The following is a 23784-nucleotide window of genomic DNA, read 5'->3' on the forward strand; positions in this document are numbered from 1 at the left end:
ATGAAAAGAATGTTACATGAAACATGAAAATGAATACTAAATAATATAAATTAATTGAAATTATTCTGAAAATCTCGGTAATGCCTCGTATCCTATCCCGGTCTCAGGTACGGGTATGGGGTATTACACTAGCATATTACACCCCAATGCCGACGTCGATGTCAACACAAATGTCGACACATGTATCGACACCAATGCTAGTATCAATGCCTACATAAATGCCGATGTATTTGGGTTTTGCGACATCGTACAATTATTCACTGCAAGTGTCACAAACACTCACTGTGTCATTTTATCGAGGTGGGTCATTGTCGCAACCACCTTCTCATTAAATGGAGGATACATGATGGGAGGCTACGATTACACCACACTCAAGCACGGAGGAAGACGATGGAGACGAAGACGACAATGAAGATGAAGACAATGATAGAGACGAAGACAAAGACAAGGGTGGAGATGAAGATAAAGACAAGGGTCGACATAAAGATGAGTATGAAAGTCGAGGTGAAGATGAAGAAAATGAGAATGATGATCAAGATCAAGAGGAGAAGTCGACACCATAACTTTTACGCAGAAATCCTACCTATAACTGTCAGCCACCACCCTGCAGCACACATTTGGCCCGACGACGTCGATGATGTAGTTTTCATTTACTTTTTGTAATGTAAATATAAATGATATCAATAAAAAAATATCATTTTTTTTATGTTTCTGTTGCAACTCATATTTGTCTTTATTAAATTCTAATGTAAATTGTATGTAATTTTTCATATATAATATTTGATATGAAATATGTAACTTTGGATAGATACCATTATCGAACTAGTGATTAATTAAGGTACAGTGACCATTTCATATATCCTGCCGAGATGAGACCATTACCTCGAAAACCTATCATGTAGAAGTTGGGTTCAGGGGTGATTTTGCTTTATACGATCACGGGTGGAAGTCTATGTAGAGGTCTTGGTCAACAATCATTATGAGGTCATGGATTAGAGTATAACGGGAGAGCCAGTTGATGGTTGTTATACGAGCACGAGCTCAAAATTTTCAGATGCCTAGAGATGTTACCTAATAAATATCATACAGAAGTTTGAAGGCATAATCGTTGGGAAAAACTATAGGGCTTCCCGCTATAATTGACATAATTTTTTTCTTTATTTCCATGAAGCTGGTATCTTTAATCTTCCTTCTTATCTGAAGGCTGGCACCGCCGTGAACACAAGAGGACTCTCAGGTGGACAACGGCTATTGTGGTGCAGTAAAGGTGATGCTCCTTTTGTTGTGATGACGATTTCGTTACTAAAAACCCATTAATAACTACAATAGTTGTCGGGCCGACTCGAGTTTGACATCTACTATGTCAGAACATTTGCTCTCCACGTGAGAGCCCTCTTTTGTCACCTAGATGTCAGCCTTCGAATAAGAAAGAAATGTTAAAGATACCGACTACCTGGAAATAGAGAAGAAAATTATGTTGATTACACCAGAAAGCCCTTAGTTTTTCCATATGATTATGACCTTAATCTTATGTATGGTATATATAAGGCATCATTTGTGGGTATCCTAAAATTTTGAACTCGTGACCACATAACAACCATTAACTGTCCCCCAATTATACTCAAACCCGTGACCGCATCACAGTCATCGACTAGGACCTCCACTTAGACTTCGACCCATGACCGTATCAAACATTGTCACCCCAAAACTTGGCTTTTATAAGATGAGTTTCAAAGGTAATTGTAACAACATGTTTTTAGTGGTGTCGAAAATAGTGGCTTCAGGACCACAAATTTAACAAGTAAGTCTGTAATAATTAGTATTTAAATTATATGAGTCAATAATAATTTTATATTGAATTTTAACTTGATCAATTTTAGCTAATTAAATAAATGGTTAAGTATAAATGGTTGTCCTGAAAGTCAAGTGGTTTCAGAAAATAAGGTATTGAGACCTTATTTCTGTAAACCAAGCTCTTAAATATTTTTATTAAATATTTACGGAGTTACTATTTAGGTATGTGAAAATTTGGTTTGGAAATTTTACTATTTAATTAGTTAATTAATTAAAAATGACTAAATTGTACAAATCATAAATCTTAATCGCTATTGATTAAAATTGGTTAAATGAGCATAGAAATGGTTTTAAAGGGTTTTATATGATAATTTAACCATAATTAAATTATGGTGGACAATACGTAGGTGGTTTTAAGTAAATTATGTATTAAATTATGTTTATTTGATAAAATATGTTAAATTAATAAATGTAATAACAATAAAAGAAAAATAAAAAACATCATCTTTTTCACTTTTATTTTCTTCACAGAAAAGCCATGGATGAACAAGTTGGGAGGTTCGACCATTGATGTTCCTTTGCATGTAAGTCTGTTTTGAGTCTGTTTCTCGTAAATTTTATGTTCTTGAGACCGTTGTAGCTTAATCTAGGTAACAATGGACTATTTTGTAAAAATGTTGAAGGTTTTGGAATTTACCATTGATGAATTCTAGGTATTTTTGAAGTTAAAAGATGAATTTGTAGTCTTGGTTGTTGTTTACGACTATTTTGTAAAGTGATTTTAGTTAGTTTTAATGATATAACTAATTTGATAAAATATTAAAATTGACATGGAATTCTTATGAATTTTGAATAAATATGGGCTATAGTAGTTTAAAAGAAAATTTGGTTAGCATTAGAATTTATAAAATTTTGATAATCTTGGAGTTTTGGAATTAGGGATTAAATAGAGAGAAATGTAAAATTTTAGGGAAAAATTTGTAAAAAGATAAAAACCTAAGGGTTATGAATATTAATGAGTTGATAATTTTTTTTTAAAATTTGATAAATTGAATTTAATCATTATATAGATCAAGAGTTGAATCGTATGGTAGATAACCAGGTAAAAGGGAAAATCCCAAATTAGTTCTGTGACAGCCCTAAATTGACCCTAGTCGGAAAGTGGTTTCGGGACTGCTAAACCTGGTCACCGAAGTATTTGAATATAATATTTATTGTCTAAATTATGTGAATATGAATGTGAATAAGTTTTAAGCTTCGATTTAGTCGATTGCATGCGAATTTAGTTAATAGGACTAATGTGTGATACTTTTGAAATGTGATAGGTTAATCTATAAGGATCTATTAATGCATGTTAGAAAATGCTTGTACTTGCATGTCAAATTACCCAAAATTTTAGGTAGTGGCCGGCCATGCTATGGGTTAAAACATATTATAAACATTTTGTGTTAATATTTTGTGTTAGAAATAATAAAATAAAAGGTTAGTAATAAAGTAATGGAAATTGGGGGGTGATGAAAACAAAGTGAGAGTTTGGTTCTTCTTGGCCAAAAAACCAAGTGAAAGAAAGAAAGAAAGGTTTGAAGAAGTTCGGCCATGCTTGTAACTAGGTTGAGGTATGTTTGATGTTATTCCATGAAATTCATGCATATTTTTAGTTGTTAGTTTGAATTCTACCTAGCCCATGGTTTAAATTTTTGCTATTTGATGGAGATGATACTCGGCCATGGATGTTGTCTTTCTTGGTTGGTGTTTGTTGTTGTGGTGATGAGGCATGAAGATGATTGAGTTTGAGTGCTTAATAAAAAGGATTGGATGTGAGTGTGTATGAGAATTTGAAAAGGATGGGTCTTAGCAACTTCATGAGGTGTTCGGCCATGGTGCTAAAATGTTGTATTTATGTTTAAACTTAAAATTATTTAGTTATATGGTTAGTATAGGTATGGATGACCGAATATGAGAGCATGAATAGATGAAGAGTTTTGTAATTATAAACAAAATTGGTTAATTGATATGTGGTAAATGTTAAGTGTTAAATGAAATGGAAATGATATCATATTGGAATATGTATATTCAACCACATGAATGAATACATAGATTGATGTTGCATATATTCGGCCTTTAATTAAGGATGTAGGTGATAGTGATAGATTGATGTTGCACATTCGGCTAAGGTAAGCATATTGATGATTTTATCTTGACTTAGATAATCGGCTAAAGGAGAATATTGGCTAATATGTTGAATTTGATTCATGATTTCATATATATATGACTCTAATGTCTAATGTATATATGGGCTAAGTACCTTGAGTTTCTCTTTGATGTTCAAAATGATTAAATCAATTTATTTGTTAAATTAAGCTCAAGAGCAAAGGGGAACTAAATCTGATAAAGGAAAGGAAAAAGTAATTGAATAGCCGTTGAAGTCGTTCGACAACATCCGAGGTAAGTCTTCGAGTAATGGAACTTAGTTTATGATTTGATTAAGTCATGACATATAAGCATAACAAATAAACGGTGATATAATGATTCTACTTGAATTATATATTGAGGTAATTGGCTTATACTTATGATGGGCAGCCGAATGCGTATAGAGATCATGTTATAAAGCGAATCAAAATCATGCCCTTTGTATGTGGCTATTGAGCCGAAAATGGTAATGGTTGATAAGTGTCTTGTGTTTGAATTCTAGTAATGAAAATGAAATATAGATGTGTTATGATTTATTGATATATGTGCATGATTATTCGGATGATAACCGGACTAAGATCCGAAGGCATTTGTGCTAGTGACTATATCCGGGTTAAGTCCCGAAGGCATTTGTGCGAGTTACTATATCCGGGTTAAGTCCCGAAGGCATTTGTGCGAGTTACTATATCCGGGCAAAGTCCCGAAGGCATTTGTGCGAGTTACTATATCCGGGCTAAGTCCCGAAGGCATTTGTGTTAGTTGTTATATCCGGCTAAATCCCGAAGGTACTTGGGTTTGGAAATGAGCGATCTTGCTATAATAATTTCAATTAATACGCTCATAAAATCCAAACGATAAGGTATGTTTCGTATATGCATCGGAAAGTTGATTCCTTTTAAATAGTATTCGCTCAATTGATTAACAAACTTCCGGCCTTAGTTAGGTTTGATCCCCTATGTATGAATATACTGGTTGAAGCGTGAAGTAAGTATGATTTTAGGAATATGCGTATATGCAATTATTCATTTAGTCATATGAACGCTATACTTTAGTCGTAAATAATTTCATCACTTAAACTTACTAAGCATTAAAATGCTTATTCATTGCTTTGATTCTCTGTTTTATAGATTTTGTTAAATCACTATCGGACTCGGGAGTGTCAAAGTCGAAGTCGTCCACACTATCAAAGCCCTTTTGGTACTCTTTTAGTTGAACTTTGATAATGGCATGTATAGGACTGACCTTTGTTGTTAATCAAGTACCTTTTGGTAATGTATATATTCGGATAGCCATGCGAAAATGGCTTATATATATTTTGAGCATAGCATTATAATCATTTTGTATATTGTTCATTGAGTGGTATGGAAATGCTTGGTAATGATTAGCCATTGGAATGGTTAATCACGATCATTTTGGTGCTATGTATGACAAATGGCTAGTTGATTCATGGAAAACTATGAAATAGGTGAAATTTACCTTAAACTAGATGCTGACAGCAGCAGTGATGTGAGTTTGAAAAATCACTAAAAATAGTAGAAATGTAATTAAATAATTAATAAATTATGTAATCGAATCTTGATGAGTATATTTTCATATGAAAGAAACGGAACGACCATATGAGCCATATTTTATGAGATGTTTAAGTTTTCGTGAAACAGGGCCAGAGCGATTTCTGGATCCCCTGTTCTGACTTTGGAAATTCACTATAAATTAACCAGAGATAATTAGAAGTCATTCTCTATATGTACAGATTCCTTTTTGAGTCTAGTTTCATTAGAAACAAATGGCATAAGTATTGAAGCCCTGTACAGGGAGATATCTAAGTCGTAATGCATGAAGGTCAAAGTAGTCGAACCCTGAAACAAGGGAGACTTTAATTAATAAACTGTACTAATTGGCTTGACCAAAAATTCTAGAAAAAAATTTGTGGATGGATATATGAGTCTAGTTTCAGGAAAAATTTACGGAATCGGTTTTTGAGTTTTGGAACTCGAGATATGATTTTTTAAAGTGGCTGTGATGCAGTTAGCCAGCTTGTCTGGAAATTGTAAAATGAACTGTGTAAGCAAATGAATTAAGTCCGTTAACACCCGTGTTCGACTCGATAACGGTCTCTGCAGTGCGGGCGTTACAATTTTATTGGTATCAGAGCTACGGTTTAGTCGATTCTAGGACTACCGTAATACGTTCGGGTTTAGCTATACATGCCATTATGTGTTTATTTGATAGTGTGGTGATTTACGCGATTAAAATGTGTTTACTTATAGTAATGGATCCGATCCCAACCGAAGCGATAGGCGATGATGTTGAGAGTAGCGCTTGCTCCGCGCAAGGGACAAAGATCGTGGACTCTCAACTTTGTTGCTAATAATCGAATGATGAAGCTAGACGGGCTTTTTATAGCGTGATGAATGATTGGTTCAATCAATATATTCGAACTAATACGGCTGTTCCATGACCCCCATTCCCGACTAATACAACCCCTACACCTGCGATACCTCCGATAACTGACCAAATAAGGTTAAATAAGCCCCCAGTTGACAGAATCCGAAAACACGGGGCTACTAATTTAAAGCTACAGACAGCGACGATGCCGAGCAAGCTGAATTTTGGTTGGACAACACTATTCGGGTACTTGATGAACTATCTTGCACAACCGATGAATGCCTAAAGTGTACTATCTCCTTGCTACGTGATTCTGCCTACTATTGATGGAATACGTTGATTTCTGTTGTGCCCAGAGAGCAAGTAACTTGGGAGTTTTTCCAAACCGAGTTTCGAAAAAAGTATATCAGCCAGAGATTCATTGATCAAAAATGGAAAGAATTTCTTGAACTTAAACAAGGTTCCATGTCGGTTACTGACTATGAACAAAAGTTTGTAAGGCTTAGCCGGTACACTCGAGAATGCATCTCTTCAGAAGCTGTAATGTGTAAACGTTTCGAAGATGGACTGAACGATGATATAAAACTATATGTTGGCATTTTAGAAATCAGAGAATTTGTGGTACTTGTCGTGCGAGCTTGCAAAGCCGAAGAGCTCAGTAAGGAGAAAAGAAAAGCTGATATGGGAGCAAAGGAGTTTCATAAGAGATCTTCGGGAAAGCCCTTTCAACAGTCATCGAAGAAATTTAGAGATGATTTAGGCCGGTCTAAAGACACTTCGGGCTTTTCTAGATGAGATCGTGATCGACCACCTGTGAGTACACGAGTCACTTCGGTTGCCGGTGTTGGAAATGATCGTCGAGACGAGCAGTGCCGATATTGTGGTAAATGGCATTCGGGAGTTGTAGATTCCATGACCGCTCTGTTATAAGTGCGGATCACCGACCACTTTATCAAGGATTGCCCGAGACTGTCTGAACAAAATGTAATCAGAATGGGAAACCAAATGCTACTATCTTGCAGGCGGACCATCTAGAAATACGGGGAATGCTAGTGGTGGTCAGAGAGGATCTAGAGATGCTACAACTAGATTTGAGGCTCGTGCTCTGCTAGAGCTTATGCTATCTGCCGCACGCGAGGATGCTTCCTCGCCGGATGTTATTACTGGTACTTTCACTCTCTTTGATACTAATGTGATTGCATTGATTGACCTGGTTCTACTCATTCATATGTATGTGAGACCTTAGCATCCAATAAGACTTTACTGTTGAGTCTCATCGAGTTCGTAATTCGAGTGTCGAATCCCTTGGGTCGTTATGTGCTTGTCGACAAGGTGTGTAAGAAATGCCCTTAATAATCCGAGGCTCTGTTTTCGGTGACTTGATGCTTTTACCGCTTGATGAATTTGATGTTATTCTCGGTTTGGATTGGTTGACCGTACATGATGCAGTTGTGAATTGCAAAAGTAAGACTATTGATTTGAGGTGTGCAAATAATGAGATAATCCGAGTCGAGTCTACTGTTTTGAATGGATTGCCAACAATAATATCCTCGATGTTAGCTCAAAAATATGTGAGAAAGGGGTGTGAAGCGTATCTTGCATACGTATTTGATAATAAAGAACCAGAAAAGAAACTTGAATCGGTACTAGTGGTTTGTGAATATCCGGATGTTTTTCCCGAAGAATTACCGGGGTTACCACTTGTTCGGGAGGTAGAGTTTGGCATCGAACTTGTACCTGGGACTACACTGATTTCGATAGCTCCGTATCGTATGGCACCAATGGAATTAAAGGAATTGAAAGCTCAGTTGCAAGAGTTGATGGATAGAGGTTTTGCTCGACCAAGTTTCTCACCTTGGGGTGCACCAGTATTGTTTGTGAAAAAGAAGGACAGAACCATGAGGTTGTGCATCGACTATCATCAGCTGAATAAAGTGACAATAAAGAATAAATATCCGTTACCGCGTATTGATGATTTGTTTGATCAACTAAAGGGAGCCTTAGTGTTCTCAAAGATAGATTTGAGATCGGGCTATTATCAGTTGTGAATTCGAGATTCAGATATACCCAAAACTGCTTTCAGAACGAGATACGGTCACTACGAGTTCTTAGTGATGCCGTTTGGGCTCACTAATGCCCCTGTGGTATTTATGGATTTGATGAATCGAATCTTCAGACCATTTTTGGATCGGTTTGTAGTTGTGTTTATCGATGATATTTTGGTCTATTCGAGAAATGAAACCGATCATGTTGAACACCTGGGATTAGTGTTACAAATTTTACGGGATAAGCGGTTATATGCTAAGTTCGATGAAGTGTGAGTTACGGTTAAGAGAGGTTAGCTTCTTGGGTCATGTGGTATCGCATCGAGTATTCGAGTTGATCCGAGCAAAATTTCAGCCATACTTAGCTGGAAGCCTCAGAAATATTCTTGAGGTTCGAGCTTTTTGGGACTTGCTTACACTACAGACGGTTTGTAAAGGGTTTTTCGATAATAGCCACACTAATGACGAAACCGCTTGAGAAAGATGTTAAGTTTGAATGGACGAAAAATGTCGAAAAGTTTCGATCAACTAAAGACTTATTTGACCAAGCTCCAAGACTAGTGCGGCCCGAATCGGGCAAAGAGTTTGTCATTCTGATGATGCATCCTTACTTGGGTTGGGTTGTGTATTGATGCAAGAAGGTCGAGTTGTAGCTTATGCGTCGAGGCAATTGAAGCCACATGAGAAAAATTATCCAACCCATGATCTCGAATTAGCTGCCATCATATTCGCTTTGAAAATATGGAGACATTACTTATTTGGTGAGAAGTGCCATGTATTTTCGGATCACAAAAGTCTCAAATATTTGATGACTCAAAGAGATTTTAATTTGCGACAAAGACGTTGGCTCGAGTTGTTGAAAGACTATGAGCTTGTCATTGACTATCACCCGGGAAAGGCTAATGTGGTTGCGGATGCTTTAAGTCGTAAATCCTTGTTTTCTTTTCTGACGATGAATGTACACTTATGCATTCTATCCGACAATGTGTTAGTAGCAGAATTAAAGGCCAAACCCTTGTTGATTCATCAAATTCGTGAAGCTCAGAAAGTTGATGATGAATTGGTTGCAAAACGGGCTGAATGTGTTTTGAATATGGAATTAGAGTTTCAAATTGACGATGACGATTGTTTAAGGTTTAGAAGTCGTTTGTGTGTTCCAAGAAATTCAGAACTTATTTTGATGATTCTGAACGAAGCTCATTTTAGCCGAATGTCAATTCACCCGGGGAGTACGAAAATGTACAACGATCCGAGACGTCGGTTTGGTGGCATGGTATGAAACGAGACATTTTCGATTTTGTTTGAAGTGTTTAATATGTCAACAAGTGAAAGCGGAACATCAAGTGCCTCTGAGGTTTACTTGATAGATCATGATACCGAATGGAAATGTGATCGAGTCACGATGGATTTTGTATCCGGGTTGCCATTGTCGGCAAGTAAGAAAGATGCGATTTGGGTTGTTGTTGATAGACCGACTAAGTCGACTCATTTTATTCCGTCGTCGGATTATTCATTGGATAAACTAGCTGAATTGTATGTTTCTCAGATTGTAAGATTACACGGGTACCGTTTCTATTGTGTCGATAGAGACCGAGATTCACATCGCGATTTTGGAAGAAATTTCAAGAAGCTTTGGGTACCAAATTGCATTTCAAAGACCGCTTTTCATCCCAGACCGATGGTCAATCGGCGGATAATTCGGATACTCGAGGATATGTTGAGATGTTGCATTCTTGAGTTTAGTGGTTCGTGGGAGCGGTATTTACCTTTGATTGAATTCGCTTACAACAATAGTTTTCAGTCAAGCATTAAGATGGCACCTTACGAGGCTTTGTACGGTCGTAAATGCCGTACACCATTGTTTTGGACCGAGCTCGGTGAAAGTAAAATTTTGAGTTGATTTGATTAAAGATCTTTGAGCGAAAGTAAAATAATTCGTAAAAGTCCGGCGACATCGGATCGTCGAAGTCGTACGGATTTAAAACGAAGAGATATTGAGTATCGGTGGGAGACAAAGTGTTTCTTAAAGTTTCACCTTGGAAAAGATACTCGATTTGGCCGTAAGGGCAAACCGAGTCCGAGGTTCATAGGGCCGTCTGAAATATCCGAACGAGTTGGTCGATGGCATATAGATTGATTTTACCCCGATCTCGAGAAGATTCACAACGTTTTCATGTTTTGATGCTTGACGTTCTGATTTGATCCTTCGCACATAATAAATCCCTCCGAGGTTGAAATTCAAGCCGATATGAGTTATGAAGAAGAACCGATTCGTATCCTAGCTCGTGAAGTGAAAGAGTTGCGAAACAAAAAGGTTCCGTTGGTAAAGGTGTTATGGCTCAAACACGGGATCGAAGAAGCTGCTTGGGAAACCGAGAACTCTATAAAAGAACGATACCCAAACCTATTTACGGTAAGATTTTGGGGACGAAAATTTCTTGAGTGGGGAGAGTTGTGACACTACGAATTGACCCTAGTCGGAAAGTGGTTTCGGGACCGTTAAACCGAGTCACCGAAGTATTTGAATATAATATTTATTGTCTAAAATATGTGAATATGAATGTGTGAAAGTTTTAAGCTTCGATTTAGTCGATTGCATGCGAATTTAGTTAATAGGACTTATGTGTGATACTTTTGAAATGTGATGGGTTAATCTATAAGGATCTATTAATGCATGTTAGAAAATGCTTGTACTTGCATGTCAAATTACCCAAAATTTTAGGTAGTGGCCGGCCATGCTATGGGTTAAAATATATTATAAACATTTTGTGTTAATATTTTGTGTTAGAAATAATAAAATAAAAGGTTAGTAATAAAGTAATGGAAATTGGGGGGTGATGAAAATAAAGTGAGAGTTTGGTTCTTCTTGGCTGAAAAACCAAGTGAAAGAAAGAAAGAAAGGTTTGAAGAAGTTCGGCCATGCTTGTAACTAGGTTGAGGTATGTTTGATGTTATTCCATGAAATTCATGCATATTTTTAGTTGTTAGTTTGAATTCTACCTAGCCCATGGTTTAAATTTTTGCTATTTGATGGAGATGATACTCGGCCATGGATGTTGTCTTTCTTGGTTGGTGTTTGATGTTGTGGTGATGAGGCATGAAGATGATTGAGTTTGAGTGCTTAACAAAAAGGATTGGATGTGAGTGTGTGTGAGAATTTGAAAAGGATGGGTCTTAGCAACTTCATGAGGTGTTCGGCCATGGTGCTAAAATGTTGTATTTATGTTTAAACTTAAAATTATTCAGTTATATGGTTAGTATAGGTATGGATGACCGAATATGAGAGCATGAATAGATGAAGAGTTTTGTAATTATAAACAAAATTGGTTAATTGATATGTGGTAAATGTTAAGTGTTAAATGAAATGGAAATGATATCATATTGGAATATGTATATTCGACCACATGAATGAATACATAGATTGATGTTGCATATATTCGGCCTTTAATTAAGGATGTAAGTGATAGTGATAGATTGATGTTGCACATTCGGCTATAGGTAAGCATATTGATGATTTTATCTTGACTTAGATAATCGGCTAAAGGAGAATATTGGCTAATATGTTGAATTTGATTCATGATTTCATATATATATGACTCTAATGTCTAATGTATATATGGGCTAAGTACCTTGAGTTTCTCTTTGATGTTCAAAATGATTAAATCAATTTATTTGTTAAATTAAGCTCAAGAGCAAAGGGGAACTAAATCTAATAAAGGAAAGGAAAAAGTAATTGAATAGCCGTTGAAGTCGTTCGACAACATCCGAGGTAAGTCTTCGAGTAATGGAACTTAGTTTATGATTTAATTAAGTCATGACATATAAGCATAACAAATAAACGGTGATATAATGATTCTACTTGAATTATATATTGAGGTAATTGGCTTATACTTACGACGGGCAGCCGAATGCGTATAGAGATCATGTTATAAAGCAAGTCAAAATCATGCCCTTTGTATGTGGCTATTGAGCCGAAAATGGTAATGGTTGATAAGTGTCTTGTGTTTGAATTCTAGTAATGAAAATGAAATATAGATGTGTTATGATTTATTGATATATGTGCATGATTATTCGGATGATAACTGGACTAAGATCCGAAGGCATTTGTGCTAGTGACTATATCCGGGTTAAGTCCCGAAGGCATTTGTGAAAGTTACTATATCCGGCACTACAGGAAAACAGACTTTTAGCGGCGCTTTTTTTAGCCTTTAGCGGCGCTTCTAGGCGCCACTAAAACTTTTAGCGGCGCTTTCTAAAACACCGCAAAAAACGCTGCTATATGTAACGCCACAAAAATTTGTGGCGTTTATTGGAAAAAAAACGCCGCTAAAGGTCAAGGCTTTTAGCGGCATTTGTGGGAAAAGCGCCGCTAAAGGTCAAGGCTTTTAGCGGCGTTTGTGGGAAAAGCGCCGTTAAAGGTCAAGGCTTTTAGCGGCGCTTTTTTTACAAACGCCGCTAAATTTGGCAAATTGTAGTATTTTTTCACCAATATCCAAATTTCTTCTGCATTAAAATCCAACCAAATACAACAAATATAATATAAAATGCACCAAAAATAGCAAATTTAACATAAAAATACAACCAAAATTTAATTCTAAATGATACTTCAAATTTAACTAAATATATATGATATAATTAATAATAAAGTATAATTTAAAATATTTTTACAAAAATGTTAAACGTGACAAAACTTAAAAACATTCTTACAATAAGAAAACTAATGTCTAAGACGCAGTGACTTTTGCGATTGTTGAAACATATGCATCATCTGCTGAAGTCAGTAGTGGAGGTCATCGTACTTTTGCTCTCGTTCGCTACCATCGCTCGTGCCTCTGCCTCTCTCATTGCAGCCACGCCTCCCTCTCTCGCCTCTGCTCTAAGTTGTTCTTGGAGTTCTTCATATTTTCGTTGAACCTCGGCAATTTGCTCAACCGTGTTCGCTTGCATCCGAGCTATCTGGTCTCTTAACCTCTGAACTTGACTTGAGCTTGACTTAGGAAGGCATGTATTCTTTGAGAGCGGATCAAAATATTGGGTCGGGTAACACCAGATCCTTGAAATCGAACCCGACCGTACCTTTCAGACCCAAAACTTCAATGATAATTACATTATCAATGTTCTCAAGATTAACAGAACTATCACTCGAAGCAATCGCTTCATATTCCGCCTTCTTCTCCTTTAGTTTCTCCTAAAAATCAATTAAAGAGTTAGAAACGAAATATATAATAAAAAGAAATGCAACATAACTTAACATTTTTAAAACTACTAATGATGAATTGAATTAAACAATTATAATTAAAGATTATAAATATTTAAAATAAATCAAATATTATTAAGTGAATATACCATAATTTCTCCACTTGGATGTCATAGGAGATCCATCTTTCTTCCTATCGTAATCTCAAAAAGTCAAGGCGTCCAACTTTTGTCCGGATTTGACTTCCTACAATATAGTAGTAAGAATATTATTTAATAACGAAAGTTATTAATATTTGAAAGAATTAATAAATTCATAATACCTCGGCCTCATTCTGAAGCAAAACTTCTCGACCTGCTGCGTGTGCGTGAATTTTTGTTTTTGCTCTTGCTTGTTCCAACTCGCTCACGGTCCTACATAATAAAATTATTATTACGTATATAGTAAACACTATATATAAGAGTTTGGAAATCACGCAATACCTCTCCTTTCTTTGAATTCCAAAATCTAACCGCATCTTCCCATTAATACCTCAGCATTCCTGGCGGAACATTTCTCAGTTTTTCCTCGAGGCTTATGTCTTTCTTAAAATATTGTTTCTTTAAAGCGCTTTTATTGTCTCTTCATCTTTTACCTAATGCCTTCTTGATATAATCATCGGAGACTTCTAAAGCAAATCTCTCTAAAAAACATAAGTTTAGAATGTAAATATAAATGAAACTTAAACCAAAGTATTATAAATTGCATTCACATTTTGTTACCTTAATATTAGCGAGAGCCCGGTTTTGTTGCTATCGGGCATGTGATGCCATGATTCGTAGTTGATGGGCAACATATTTGCATTTCGTGCTAAAATGCCCAAATAGCCTGCTAAAAGTCGAGCTTCAGATCCAACAGTGACCATGAGTATTTCTACTTACTTTAACACGTTCGACAGGATCTAAGTCGATAAATCTCTAAGTAGCGTCGTCCTCGAACTCTGCGGCGTCCCACCACTTTCAAATGAAAAATGATATACTATTATTATAGTAAAATTGACAAATAATTCAATAATAAAAGTCAACACATGTAAAATGAACATAATATTACTTTGAAATTCTTCAGCTCATCAAGTGTCTCCGCACATTCAAGATCCAACAACCTGTCTGCATTGTTCACTATTTCTTTCTTCCGAATTTGGAGTATTCGGACAATACTTAAATCTCGTACTCTTCTTCTACGCATTTTTCCTGCAATATACATAAAATAATTAAAGTTTTAGTAACAAATTACAACAATAGTAGTACATATAAAATAGTTAAATTATATAACATGACAAAGATTAAAATTATAATATTACATATAATTAAAAATTGTAAAATCTTACTACATCATTATTCAGTAAATATCTTCATCCACATCATGTCGAACCCATTGATGTTGTGTATTAGTACTAGGATATTTTCATCTAAGTTTTGTTCGAAAAGGTAATGTTTCGATCTTTCGACGATGTCATCTCTACTTCCATTACCCATGTCAAACAAGTCTCTAGAGGTGTTCCGGAGTACAACATACCAACCCTCATCAGTTGGATCTTTCGAATAAAAAACTTGTTTCACTTGAGAGGAAAATACATATGGCTCGTCCATCAATTGTTGTCCAGTGTGAATCAAGCGAGAGAAATTCACCATTGTAAAACCAAATTGATGTTTTTTAATTCCTCGAGCAGTATTAACATCTGCCCAATCACACCGAAATAAGATAACTTTCCATCTGCCATAGTAATCCAACTCAATAATGTCGGTAAGAAGTCCGTAATACTCCACATTACCCTCAACCGGATTACTATCCCTAGCACTAGCATAACTTGTAATTGAAGAATTAACAACAACTCCACAATTTTGAGTTCTCCTCATTCTCTCGCGATACTTTGTATGAAATCTGTATCCATTGATGAGGAAGGCACTATATCTTTTTATTACTCTGTTCGGACCTTGGGAAAGCCAATTAACTTTGTCATTGACGTCCTTCCCACTCCAAACCTATTGGATCGAAAGTAAATTAAATAATTAAAAATGTATTATGTAAAAACATTCTTATTTGATTAACTAAATTTCGCTATTATATGTAACTTATTAACTTTAGTTACATACAATTTGACTTAACCATTCATGAAAAGATTCTGTGAATAACTTATTAATCTCTCGATGTTGTAATCTTCGAGAGCGTGCACGAGATCTCAAAATTTGTTTGTACTCACTATATTAAAAACAAGTTCGTTTAATTGGTTAGAAGATAAACAAATCAAAATGACGAATATGTAAGACAATTTTATAACTTACTTGCGCAACGGTTCAATTGAATCGTGGTTAAAAAGTACATATCGATGTGCCTGTATCCACGATATATCATCTAATTCTACAATTTCAACTTTGCCGATTGGTTCTCCATAACTTTGAAATAAATAAGTTTCGGCCAAGTCATTATCATTGAGCCCAGCATTTCTACTTGGTCTATTCAATCGTGTTTCAGCATCTTCTAAATATCTAGAACAGAAGGTCATGCATTCTTCTGTCAAGTAGCCTTCAGCAATTGATCCTTCTGGATAACGCTTATTACGACAATATGACTTCAATTTGCTTAGGAACCTAAACACGATATACAATATTTATCAAAAGCTGTAACTAAATGTATAGAGGTTTAGGGTTGAATACTTGAGAAATAAATTAGCACCTTTCTATAGGATACATCCATCGATAAAAAACCGGTCTACCAAGGATTGCTTCGTGAGGGAGATGGATTACCAAGTGCACCATAATAGTGAAGAAAGAAGGTGGAAAGATCTTCTCTAAATTGCATAAAGTCAAAGCCGCTCGATCCTGTACTTTCTCAAGTTCTTCGACATTCAAAACTTTGCCACAGATAGCTTTCATTATATTGGATAGTTCAATTATACAGGACGTTACATTTTTTGACATACAGCACCGTAAAGCAATTGGGAGTAAATCTTGCATCAAGATGTGGTAATCATGTGATTTTAATGAATATAATCTTCTATCTTTGAAACTCACACATCGAGATATATTTGACGCATACGCATCTGGGACCTTCATATCCTTCAACACCATGCAGAAAACTTCTCTCTTTCTTTGACATTGAAAAAATAGAAGGCGGCAACCGATATTTCCCATTCGGAAGTACTTGAGGATGAAGATCACGTCGGATTCTCATGTCAACTAAATCAAGTCGGCTCTGAAGATTGTCTTTTGATTTTCCATCGACATTTAAAATTGTCCCAATTATGTTCTCGCAGACATTCTTCTCAATATGCATGACATCAAGATTGTGGCGTAAAATGTTGTGCTCCCAATAAGGCAACTAAAAAAAAATACTCCTTTTCTTCCACAACTCCGCCTCATTAGGATCATCATCTTCATCAGATTCATCATCAGATTCATCCCTCGATCTTCTCCTTGATTGCGTGATAGGTGGTTGATTCATCTTCCCGTAACTAAAGTTGATATCTTTTAACATAAACAAGATTTCAGATCCAACGGTCTGCTCAGGAGCTCCTCTGAACTCTTCAGTACCGTTAAATAGAGTCCTCTAAAATCTAAATTTATGATTTTCATCTAACCACCGATGATGGCCCATGTAAGAGAACTTCTTCCCATTATACAACCAATTCGAACAAGTTTGCGCAGCACAACAAGGACAGGCATAACGTCCTTTAGTACTCCAACCCGATAAATTAGCATAAGCCGGAAAATCATTAATTGTCCACAATAAAGCTGCACGTAAATTAAAGTTCTCCTTTCTCAATACATCATATGTCTCAACACCCGACCATAATTGTTTTAACTCTTCAATAAGTGGCTGCAAATAGATGTCAATATCATTTCCGGGACCTTTCTCTCCAGGGATAATCATTGATAAAATAAATGAAGATTGCTTCATGCAAATCCATGGAGGCAAATTGTAAGGAACAATCACTACAGGCCAAATCTTGCATCTGAAGTACTCATGATTTTAAATGGATTAAAGCCATCACCGCTAGCCCAAGCCTCACATTCCGAGGATCGCTTGCAAAGCTTTGAAATTTACTGTCAAATGATTTCCAAGCTAAAGAATCCGCAGGATGTCTTAATAATCCATCATCGGTCCGTTGATCATTATGCCACGTCATAGATTCGGCTATCTTTGAGGACATGAAAAGCCTTTGAAGTCTTGGTATCAGGGGAAAATATCGCAAGACCTTGACTGGCTTCTTTCTTAACTGTGCCCCACCTTCATCCGTATTCACATCTTCTTTATTACTATTCATCCAATGAGACTTACAGCAAACATGACAAGATTGTTGGTTTTTTTGATCACCCCAGTACAACATGCAGTCATTTGGGCAACTATGAATTTTATCGTACCCAAGGCCCAAATCTTTTATTTGTCTTTTCATGTCTTGACAAGACTGGGAAATTTTTGCAAACGGAAACATCTCTCTTAGAAACTCTAGCAGCATTGTAAAAGAGTTTCCGGTCCACCCTCCCAAACATTTTAAATGAAATAGACGAATACAGAAGGACAATTTCGAATATTTTGATCCCTCGTAAAGTTCTTCATTCATTTCATTAAGTAAATTGTAAAACTTAGCCGCTTCTTCATTTGGCTCCTCATTAGGTGCACTTGTTCCCGTTTCGCAAAAAACATTTCCACCAATATTACAATCCTTAGATATAATAAAGTCAGGTGGAAACGATTGCTCACCATGAGTACGCATATTAAATGCATCCCGCAACATATCTTCCATGTCATCTTGTCTAACATACTGATGGTAATCAGTATCAGGATAAGTCGGATTAATCGTTGAAGAAGTTCCACTAGATGTACACTCTCCATGGAAAATCCATTTTTATACCCCGAATAAAGCCATCAACAATTAGATGTTCGTAGACAACTTCACGAAAATGCCGTAGATGTTGCCACACTTCTTACACGGCAAAGAATCATATTCTCTTGGCTTGCATTTTGAAATGCGAAATTTAGAAAAGTTTGTACTCCATTTTGATAGGCATTGCTTACCCTTGACAATTTCATCCAACTCCTATCCATTTTGTAGTTCTTGAAATCTAAAGTTGACAACATATTACGAGTTACTTAAATGTTCTCAATTGATTTAAATCATATCATTATACTAAATATCAAGTCTCTAATGGGTATAAACTAATTTAGGCAAGGTGCGGATTTTCGACTATAGATTTATGTATTATGTAAGTTAAGTAAATTTCGTAAACTAGTTATGTATGATATGATATATATTTAAGTATTATGTAAGTTATGTAAGTTATATATTTATCTAAGTTATATAAGTTATGTATGCTATATAAGTTATGTATGTTATATAAGTTATGTAAGTTATATATGTTATATAAGTTATGTAAATTATGATATCAAATATATTTATGTATTATGTAAGTTTTTATTTCACGATGTGGAAAATCACATGGATAATACATATCAAATATCAAGTATCTACAAGTAAGTAGCGGGATTAAATAATATTTATAAAAATTATTTTAATTAAATAATATACATGTCGTTCGTTTTATTTGACAAATCACATGTGCGTTAAAATAGTCCACACTTAATTTAATTTATGTTTTACAAGTCATCTTATCTTAAGTACATATTAAAGCACTTTGTGTGGACATCCGTATTTAGCTTAAAAGCTATGATTTAGTTTGAATAAAAGTTTAAATTAAACGGTAAAACAGACGATAATATTTGTGATAAAACGGAGAATAATATTTATGATAAAACGGACAAGAATATTTCAATAATAATTTAAATTTAAGTTAAAAACTATATAAAATATTTTATTAAATATTTGTATATTAGATGGGACATATTAAATTGAAACATACAAATTTTTTAAGATTCATCATACGTGGCGTTGTTACACCTAGGGAGGATCCATTATATCTTGCAACTCGATATAAGGCAACCCGTCAGGTTTCCAGCCTATATACTTTGAATCTTTAAAATATTTAAATATTAAAATCAAACATTATTAATATAAAAATAGTAATTTGAATATAATAATATAAAAAAGAATCGTAGTTTAATTTTTATAAGTAAATTGGAAATAAATATTCATTAGTAAATGAGCTCGATAGAACTTTTTTCAAGTCTTTTTGAATTTTTTAAGATTCATCATACGTGGCATTGTTACACCTAGGGAGGATCCATTATATCTTACAGCTCGATATAAGGCAACCCGTCAGGTTTCCAGCCTATATACTTTGAATCTTTAAAATATTTAAAATAATGTTGGAGAGAAGGTCAGCTATTGTTTTAATTGCTTATAAATGCAGTTACTATAATAAAGTAATATTTTATAGACTAAGGCTCCACAATGATCACCATCAATTATATAATTATTCAATGCTCCGTAAATTATAACACAAAATGAACAACAGTATAAATCATACCAAGTATGGAGAGAGACCTACCTTAGCAGATATTTCCAAATTTGTCCTCCATATAAAACATTACTAACTTATACAATGCTCAAACTTAACACATTATATAATTATTCAATTATATTACATTCACACAATTATATTAATTCAATATAACAAAAAATGTATGTATTTATTTCTTTTAAACATGTACAATTGAAAGAAATCAAAGTTTTATACATACATATGAACCGCAATTTAAGTTTCATTTATATAATAACACCAAATGAAAATTTATGTATCAAATTATAAGTTTGATCAATATTTATGTGTAAATTTAATATTTATTCCTATAAATATTAAAATATTCACTTATTCATATAATTAACACATTTTCAAAAAGATTTTATTGAGGTGAGTGAAACAGGATTAGCACAGATCGAAAAAGAAGAGACCAAGAATTTACTTAATGAAACTTACTTTGCCAAATTTGATCACCGAGGTACAATCTTGAGCACAATGGACGACGGGATAGCAAATCCTACACCGGTGATGTACACGAAATGCAAATAATGAAATCGAATGCATCTATTTTACTTGGACTCGGTGTGACAAGATGGATATATGTCCGACACAAGTATGTTAAATTTGTTCTAAGTTTTTCCATATATTTTGACGATCATCATCCCGAGCAGCTTTATCTGGATACATGTTAAACACAAGTGCCGCACATTGGTACTTCATGAAAAATGAAATGTCAGAGCAAACATAAGAAGGCATTACATAGGCATTACATGAATAATATTTTTCTCTTATATATATATAACTAATTATGCAATTCTTGACCAATGAGACAACCTTTCACATAAAATCTACATTTTATTCAACCTTTATATTTTATTTTATATATATATATATATAAGTAAAAAAAGGAATTGAAACAGCCCTCCCTTGGTTTAGAACTGGTGTGATCCCACTAGCAGGGACATACAACTATTGGGCAGACCCTTACACTTTGTTTGTGTTCGAGATGGCACTCATGGGATTTGCGAGCACGAAGGTTCCAAGACCGAGCCAAACCAGGTTCGATGGGAAACAATACTTCTTGAGGTTCGAGAAGTACCTTGGAGGGTCTGGTGAGCCAGCATACCTGGAGGACCACTGTTTAACCCACTTGGTTTTGGGAAAGATGAGAAGTCATTGAAGGATTTGAAGCTGAAAGAAGTGAAGAATGGGAGATTGGCAATGTTGGCAATCTTGGGTTACTTCATACAAGGGCTCGTGATGGTGTAGGACCATACCGAACTGTTGGATCACTTGGTGACCCTTTCAATAACAATGTCTTGACTAACCTCAAGTTCCATTAGATGAAAGTGCCTATATTTGTTCCATGGAACCTATAAGTTATAATTTTATTTTAAACAAATGGTATCATCAACAAGGGTTCTAAATTACATATAACCTTCCTGCAATTTGCAAGCAAAGAGAAATGAATGAAGAATTTAACTAATGACAGAATCACCATGTCACTGCATATAAACCAAATACAATGTCAGAATCACCATGACAACATAGATACTAAGCTCAATGCCTCATCCATGGAATATTATTGATGCATTTCAGTAAACTTGTTATCAATTGGTATCATGAGAATGAAAATTAAAAACAAAATTCAGTTTCTTTTTTAAACCACACGTTGAAAGAAAGTGAACTTTTAAATAGTAAAGCAATTTCTAATTTAGAGTTCTAGGGTGATTCAATCTTTCTTATTGATCTTGCTAGTGCGGAGGCATTGCGAGATGTTATAACTTAAAAATCCCGTGCCAAACCTCCCGAATACCCATTTCCTCTGTTGGAACTTGAGAATCGAGTCTTTGGTTTTGGACTCCGAAGGTCTCAGATTCCAATATTTGAAAATGAAAAAGGGTGACCTCGAATGACTCCATTATACCATTGATTCTTCATATAATGAAAAACTTAATTCTAGTATGCATGAGGCTAAAGTTTCTGGAGTCAATAAAATTTTCATAGTATCGCAGAGCTTATGCTGTTCGAGAATTGATTGAAGTCATAAAATTTGTCTTCTTTTTCTAGAAAATCGTAGTTTAATGTGTATTATTTTCATTCGGTGTTAGGAATGCAGGTTCAATGAAGAAAATTTCAAACTGAAAATCATGCATTGCTCTTCTAGAAGGCAAACAAGTATGAGTAAAGAAAATGAACCTATTGAAAGTATTGAAGAGCCTACAGGAAGAATTACTCGAGCACGGGCTAAAGTACGAGAGGGAGCGAATGAATGTGCTCTTCAAAACCATCCTTCAAGCAGGACCAAAAATGTGTTCTTCAGATGAACTCCAAATGTGCATCATCGGATGAGAACAGACTTGTGTGGTCGCCATTGTTGGCCTTCACCTAAAAGAAGGCGATGCTTAAAGATGTAACAAATGTCGATGCTAATGGTATGCGGATCATTGCTTAAATGTAACCGAAATTGGTGAGGACATCTTCGATTTAAATCACGAAGTTCATCTGTAAATTTCAGTATGCACCAAATAGTAAATACAAATAACATTTATCATGAGCAGGAAAAACAAACTAAGTTAAAAAGTATAACCTGTCTATGAAAATGAGACGCTAGAGTTGCAGCAAATGGGTACTGAAATTTACCGACTAATTGCGGAAGCGGAGAGCGACGGCGAAAGGATGCAGAAGAGACGCAGAAGAGACGACGGCGAACAACGATGAGTAGGTGGTCGATCGACTGAGATGCCTAGGGATTTGGGGGAAATTAAGGGATTAGGGGAAATCTATTTTAGTCTTTTGGGGAAGAAGGCTGAGACTATCGGGCATGAAAGAAGGACATAAATTCTGAAATGAAAACGATGCCGTTTTGAAAAAAAAAATCACTATTTGCGGCGCTTATTAAAAGCGCCGCAAAAAACAATCTTTTGCGGCGTTTCGGTGAGCGCCACTAATATTTGAAGAAAACGACGCCGTTCCTGTTAAGCACTAATGTTTTTTGCGGCGTTTATTTAAAAAACGCCGCTAATCCCTATATACTCAACTAAAACGACGACGTGTACTATAAACTTGAATTATTTTGCGGCGTTTTTGAAAGCGCCACTAATACCCGTATATACTAAAACGGCACCGTTTTCGTTAAACTAATCTGTATTTTGTGGCGTTTTCTATAAAAACGCCGCAAATCCCCTATATATTGAACTAAAACGACGACGCTTCCAGTACACTTTACTTCTGTTGCGCCGTTTTTAAAAATGCCACTAGTACTCTATCAATCTAAAACGACGCCGTTTTCTTTCAACTATACTGTTTTTTGCGGCGTTTTTTTAAAAAACGCCACTAATCTCTTAATTTTTATTCTTTTTTTTTTATTTGTTATAATTTGGTAGCCATAATAATTTACTTATGATAGTCAATAGTTAATAATATATCTATATTGTATGATAACTTTGAAATTTTAAGTTTAAATTTCACTTATATAAATTAAGTGTAGAGGAATTAATTTGAATTGAATTCTTCGTTCAATTAACTGTTTAGATTAATTAATGATTTTAATTATTAATACTAATGATGATAAATGTTAATATGATGATAATTAGTTATAATTTAATCCTAATATTATGAATAAAAGTTTAAAAGATTTATATCTCTTCACGATATATGGTACGTACATACTAATCTTTTTTCTTTTTTTTACATTTTACTAAGTAGATAATTT

General features: G+C 35.0%; 1 pseudogene; it reads left to right on the forward strand.

The window, feature by feature from the left end:
- Positions 1-390: 390 nt before the first annotated feature.
- Positions 391-21412, forward strand: LOC108456278 (chlorophyll a-b binding protein 8, chloroplastic-like; annotated as a pseudogene).
- Positions 21413-23784: the final 2372 nt, after the last annotated feature.

Source organism: Gossypium arboreum, chromosome 5 (genome assembly GCF_025698485.1).
Source record: "Gossypium arboreum isolate Shixiya-1 chromosome 5, ASM2569848v2, whole genome shotgun sequence".
Lineage (NCBI taxonomy): Eukaryota > Viridiplantae > Streptophyta > Magnoliopsida > Malvales > Malvaceae > Gossypium > Gossypium arboreum.